Here is a 6357-nt window from a genome sequence, read left to right on the forward strand (position 1 = left end):
CCCCCCGGAGGTGTTCAGTTCACTTACACCAAACAGTTTTGCAAGTATTGCTTTTGTAGTTGTTTGTCTTTTTTTACCCTGTGTCTCTCAAATTTGGTATTCCCTTTCAATTTCCTGCATCCAATACCAGTATACACAGTTTCCAATATACTCAGATAAGATTACAGAGATAGTGTAGGTACAACCACAGGAAGGTGATACAAGAACACCATCAATAATAGAAGCTACATATACACATGGGACGTTGAAAGTAGTTACAACTGTGAGATGATGCTAAGTGAAATGAACTCCATGTTATGGAAACAATTGTTATATCACACACTTTTTGGAAGACTGATTCTAGACCATATATTTGCCTGGCCTAACTCCAAGCATGTACATACATGCACATACACATTCTCCCCCACACCCCCCACACACCTATATCCCAGGATTTTCTAGAATAAAAGTAGTGGGCATCACAGTCATTCGTTTTACTACGTCTACAACACAGGCCATGCTAAAATAAAATGTCATTGTGTCACCAAAAATTAATTCAGCCTAGAGCCTTTTCCTTCATTTAATTGCTGCAGTTGGGTAGAGAAATAGTTCTACTTTTCAGGCTGCATTAGCTGAGATTCAGCATGGGAGGCCCCTGGTACCAAGCCTCCTGGGCTCCTACTTTCCTCCTCCACTGGCTATTGGAACCATCCCATGGGGAATGGAAGCCCCAAGTGCACCAGGCAGGAGATGGAGAGATATTTTGTCCAAGTGCAGGCCTTCTTCGATAGCCAGAAAATAATCCAGACTGCCTGACCCTGAACCCCACATCAGAAGCTGCAGTTATAGTTTTCATTCTGTTCCTAAATATGCAATGATCTTTTCCTTCCCCTCCACTTCATGGCACCACAAACAGATCCAGGATTGACTCTCTGGATCCTGACACACAGGTAGGAGGTAATTTCCTGCTGCCAACTCAGAGCTTGTGCTTTGCTATAAGCTGTAGTGCTCAAAGCAGACATCTGCAGACCATGGAGTTGTTAGTTCAAAACACAAAGCATGTCCTGCCCTTTGTTTTGTTTTTGCTTTTACCAGTTCTGGAGCTTTAACTCAGGGTCTGAGCACTGTCCCTGACTTCTTTTTGCTCACTGCTAGCACTCTACCACTTGAGCCACAATGCCACTCCTGGCTTTTCCTGTTTATGTGGTGCTGAGGAATCAAACCCAGGGTTTCATGCATGCTATGCAAGCACTCTACCACTAAACCACATTCCCATCCCCATTGCCCTGCCCTTTGAAAGTATTCAGATGCCCTAAGATTCAAGTAGTTGACTTGCAGCAACCTTTGTCCCTCACCTTCCCAATTAGGAGGAGAGACCAAACACAGATGGACTGACAGGGAGAACTGACTCTGGTTTTCTGTTGGTGGTGTGTGTCAGAGTGTTGTTTAGATTTGAATGCATAAAATGACCCTGTACCTACACCCTGGCCATTTGCCTTGGATTATATTTTGTATGAGATCTCACAATTTTCCCAAGACCTTCTGGAGCTTCGAATCCAGCAAGAAGAACACCACCAGATCGAGATACTTGGTATGTCTTGGCTGGTCCTGGGATTTGGGTTTAGAGATTTCTTGCTTTTGGTGGGTCATTGTATTCCTTGAGCCATGCCATCAGTACTCACAGCTGTTTTTTTGTGGGGGGGGTGACTGAGTCCATGCCAACGTTTTACCTGGATTTGTCTCCAAAAATATCTAGGATATCAGGATTGGGCACTTATAGTCATCAGAAATACCATGTGAACAATTAAGGACCTACTGAATCAACTGAATCAAAACTCTGCCTCACCACCACATACTCAGGAGACACTAGAGACTTTGACTGCCCTTTGGTCTATTCACCTTGGTACAAGTACCACATTCAGCAACAAGGTAGAATCCTAATTTTATCAGGCAGGAAGAAAAGGGGTATTCTGACCAACCAATGGCATCTCTGGACACCTAGAGACAAACCAAAAATGCCTGACCTCAGGAACCCACCGCAGAAGCATGTGGCCACAGCTGGTACTTTAAATCTGCTCCCAAATAGCAACTGTCATCCTATTTATCACTACTTCATGGTCTCATCATGAGAAAATATGAGGAGCAGACGTGTGGACCAAGTGACAAGACAAAAGTCAGAGAGGCAATTCCCTCTGCCATAGTGGTGCCAGAACCAACCTCCTATGTATTTTGGGCATATAGTAATTCAGGCAGGCATCAACAGACACTACATGTCAAAGTTAACACCCCCACCCCAGTTTGCACTGCCCTTATAGAGTCTTTAGTAGCTTGAATTTTCCTACAGTGCATAATAGTGCCACTGGCCCTCAACTTCTCAATTAGGCTACTGACCATTCAGAGATGGTAATATAGGGATAAATACAGCCTTCTGTAGGGGAGGGGAAAGGAAATATTTCCATTTCATGTCCCTAAACAATCTTCATTCTACTGGAGCTATAGAACTGCACATTTTAGGTGGAGTTATATTTTGAATAAGGTCACAGCTTTTTCCTTTAATCAACTGATTCTCTTGGTTGAATACAACATGTACCGCCACTCTGGTATCCATTGTGTTTGTGCATGGTGGTGTGTATGATTATGAAAATGTAAGTGTGCATATTGTGAGACTCTGATTCAGGAATTCATGCAATTTCATTTTGCTTTCTTGCTCCTTGGGCCAATTGATTACCTGGGCCACAATTCAAGGTTGATCAATGGATTTTTTTTCTTGAGATTGAGGCCAAATCAACATTTTTCCTGGACTGTGTTCACATTCTGAATCCTTGATTTTGTTGCTTATCTAGGATAACCAGTTCCATCCAAAATACCTGGCACTGAACATATTGTGTCAACACTGGTCCTAGAGAAGAATAATGCATCTGAGTCATTGGACATTGAATGGACTCTCTAGACTTTGGGCACCTTTCTAGCTATAGTCATTCAGAGAACAGAGCAGGGGAACCTAGCCTCTTCCTTTAGGAATCAGTAACTGAGATTGAGTAGAGAATCCCAATGACACAAAGAAGCTAGGGGAACTATTTCTTTCTTCACTGGCATCATCCAAGAGGGAGGCTGAACCAAAGTACAGAGATGTACTCTACAAGCTATTTGCGTGAACCCATACATAGAAAGGATCAAAGCTTCACATGGCAGAATCACATAGATGGATTTCATCTCCCACATTCCTATCTGGAGGAACTAGGTTCTGACCAAACAAGGACCAGACCTCTGAACTCTGACACAAAGGCCATTGCTTAGAAGCCAGCTTTCTCTGTTAGCATGGTGCAAACAGGAACTCATGTGCAGTTAGGACCTCAGTCAAGTACAGATGGTGTATTTGGAGTCATACTTTTGTTCATATTGCCTGAAGAGTGCTCAATACCCCAGGCTGTGACAGAGTGTGCCATATCAAATCGGGCCCATTGCCCTCCCAATGAGAGTGATGATCACTCCCAGATTGGTTGGCAGAATAATATCAAATGGTTTGTCTTAGGTTTGGGGGGTGGTCAGGAGGCCTATGGTAGGTTGCATTCTTATATAAGCATACCACTAGTGGATCTATATCACCAAGGCAGTTTGGTTTACATATACTTTGAATAAATCTGACTGCATTTCCACAGGCCATGTCTTAGGTTTCCCAGGATTTATGAGTTTGTAGTGTACAGATTCCAATATTTTTACTGGAATAAGCCACTAGAGATAATTTTCAATATGCACTGAGTTTGACTTACCTAATTAAACAAAACAAATTTGTCTTATTTTCTCACTTGGGTTGGTGAAGTTTTTGATAGTGAGAAATATTTTCATTTGGGACATTTTGTGAATAACCAACTACACTGAGATATTTATGGCAAAGTCAGGAAGAAGTAGAGTTTGAGTCTAGCTTTCCCATCTAGCAAGTGCTGCTAGTGAGCCTATTTTTTAAAGCCCCAAACCAAAAACAAAATTTAAAAAAGACAAAAGGCAAGGATGTCACTCAGTGATACATCATTTGCCTCCCATAAAGAAGGTCCTGGGTGAAGTGCCCAGCATTGCTATAAAAGCAAAATTCCAAAAACTGATAACTGTCACTGTATTTTCTGAATACAGACATACAAATAAAGGAAAAATTCAGTTGCATCATCAACACTTCAGTTAAAGACAAGATGTTCTGATTAAATAATGAACAAAATACTGCCTAATATTTAAAAATACTTGCTTTTTTGCCTGTCCTGGCACTTGGGACTCAGGGCCTGAGCACTGTCCCTGGCTTCTGTTTTGTCAAGGCTAGCTCTACCTTTTGAGCCACAGCACCACTTGTGGCTTTTTCTGTTTATTATGTGGTGCTGAGGAATCGAACCCAGGGCTTCATGCATGCTAGGCAGGCATTCTGCTAAGTCACATTCCCAGCTTAGACTTGCTATTTTAAGAGAGGAAATATAAGGGAAGAAATATAATTCTCTGATGATGGAAGCAACCACCAAAACCTTTCATTATATTAGTTCAAATAGCCAGTGGTATTGATGAAAACACAGTATCTCAACACCTCCTCCAATCCTATGCTCAAAACCAACATGTCAAAGTTTATTTTACTTTAAGGAAGTTATAGATTCACACCATTAATTCAAAACATAACACTCATATACATATATGATCATACATATATATATATACATATGAGTGTGTATATGTACATATACAAACAAATCAAGTGATTACTGAGTTTCATCTTCTGAAGAAGAATGACAAGTCATTCTCTCTTCATAAAAACAAATACCATCTGAGGACATATCACATTAGCTTCTTTTGCCGGCACCAACTCAGCTTCATCTGAATCTTTCCACTTTATTATAAACATCAATCCTGCACTGCTGCCTGTGGCACCAATTATTTTTTCAGGCTCTAGATCTCTAGCAAAGCCTGCTAGACTATCACTTGTATCGCTATTCTCAATTGATATGCTATTTTCAGATTCACTGGTAACTTCTTGAGAATTCAGAAAAGCCTCAATTAACTCTGGACAATTTAAATGTTCTTCTGGTTCCCAGGTATTATCAGCAGTTGCATATCCCTTCCATTTCAAGAGATATTCTAACTTGCCATCTACTTCACGCAAGGCCACTATTTTCTCCACTTCAAATTTTTCAGGCTCTGGTTCTTTAATACTTTCAAGTTCTCCACACTCTGTCTTTCTTCTTTTGGGTAGTCTAGTTTCCTCTGAGGCCATTTTTAATTGGAGATGTGTAGATCTATAATTAACCACCTCAGATGCTGCAGGTCACAATCCAGTAGCAACTCTGGCTCTGGAGACTGAAGCTACAGTCACCTCCAAGGGGTTTGGTGTGTATTTCTATGGAAAATCCTAGGAAAAGAAAATAAACACCACCAATCAGACTTTCCAAATCACCATGTCTACAGGTTCAGAAAACATACATCTGTGTGGAATTTTCCTCAGCTTCAACCTGGCTTCTGAGTAATAGACAAACAAAGCAGACCAGACACACACTGGCAAGGTGCTAAAGCTAAATTGTCATTGGAACCACAACCACAAAATCAGGCCACTGAACCTGCAAAATATCCATCTCAGCACATCCTATAAGTTATTTATGAAAATTAGGAGGAAAAATAACCCGCTCAGAGCAGCTAGATAGAAATACTCACATTACCTACAGAGAAGCACTGATTTAAATGCTAGAACATTTCTTCTCTGAATCCACAAAAGTCTGGAAGTTAGTGGTACATTGTTCAAATGGTGAAAGTAAAGTACAGTCAACTCTGAATCCCAGGTTCAGAGAAAATATCCTCAGGAAAAGTGTGGAAATAAAGACATTCTCAGATGACAGAAAATGTAGAAAAGTTTCACTAGTGATATATCAATAACGACCAACTAAAACAAGTTCTCCATATAAAAAGCAAACATTACTAAAAGGAGGCTTGGAACTTTAGAAAGAATAACCAAGAAATATGCACAAATCAGACTGAATATAATAGACAAACCTTCTCTTGTGCAGTTTTAAATCAGGCTGAAGGAAAAATTATAATACCACCTGATAAAGGGTTACATCTATATAAAAGAAATAAATGAGAAATTTATATTCCAGGAGCTGGTTATGTGGGTGAAGGTAGAGAACAAATTCTGACTAAACACAAAGCTCTGAGTTCAAATCTAAAGACTACCAAAACAACACTCATTCTCAAATAGGTGGATAAAAAAACTCTACCTAAATGAAAATAGGTTCTCTCCACTTTAGTAGAAGTAAAATTTTGATAACAATCCAGGCACTGGGGACTCATGCCTTTAATTCTAGATACTGAGGTGGCTTAGATCTGATCATAAGGTTCAAACCCAGTCAGAGCAGG

At 40.4% G+C, this 6357-nt stretch overlaps 1 pseudogene; it reads right to left on the reverse strand.

Annotated features, from left to right (window-relative positions):
* Positions 1 to 4712: 4712 nt before the first annotated feature.
* On the reverse strand, positions 4713 to 5224 carry LOC125343151 (annotated as a pseudogene).
* Positions 5225 to 6357: the final 1133 nt, after the last annotated feature.

The sequence above is a fragment of the Perognathus longimembris genome, chromosome 28 (assembly GCF_023159225.1).
Source record: "Perognathus longimembris pacificus isolate PPM17 chromosome 28, ASM2315922v1, whole genome shotgun sequence".
Taxonomy (NCBI): Eukaryota; Metazoa; Chordata; class Mammalia; order Rodentia; family Heteromyidae; genus Perognathus; species Perognathus longimembris.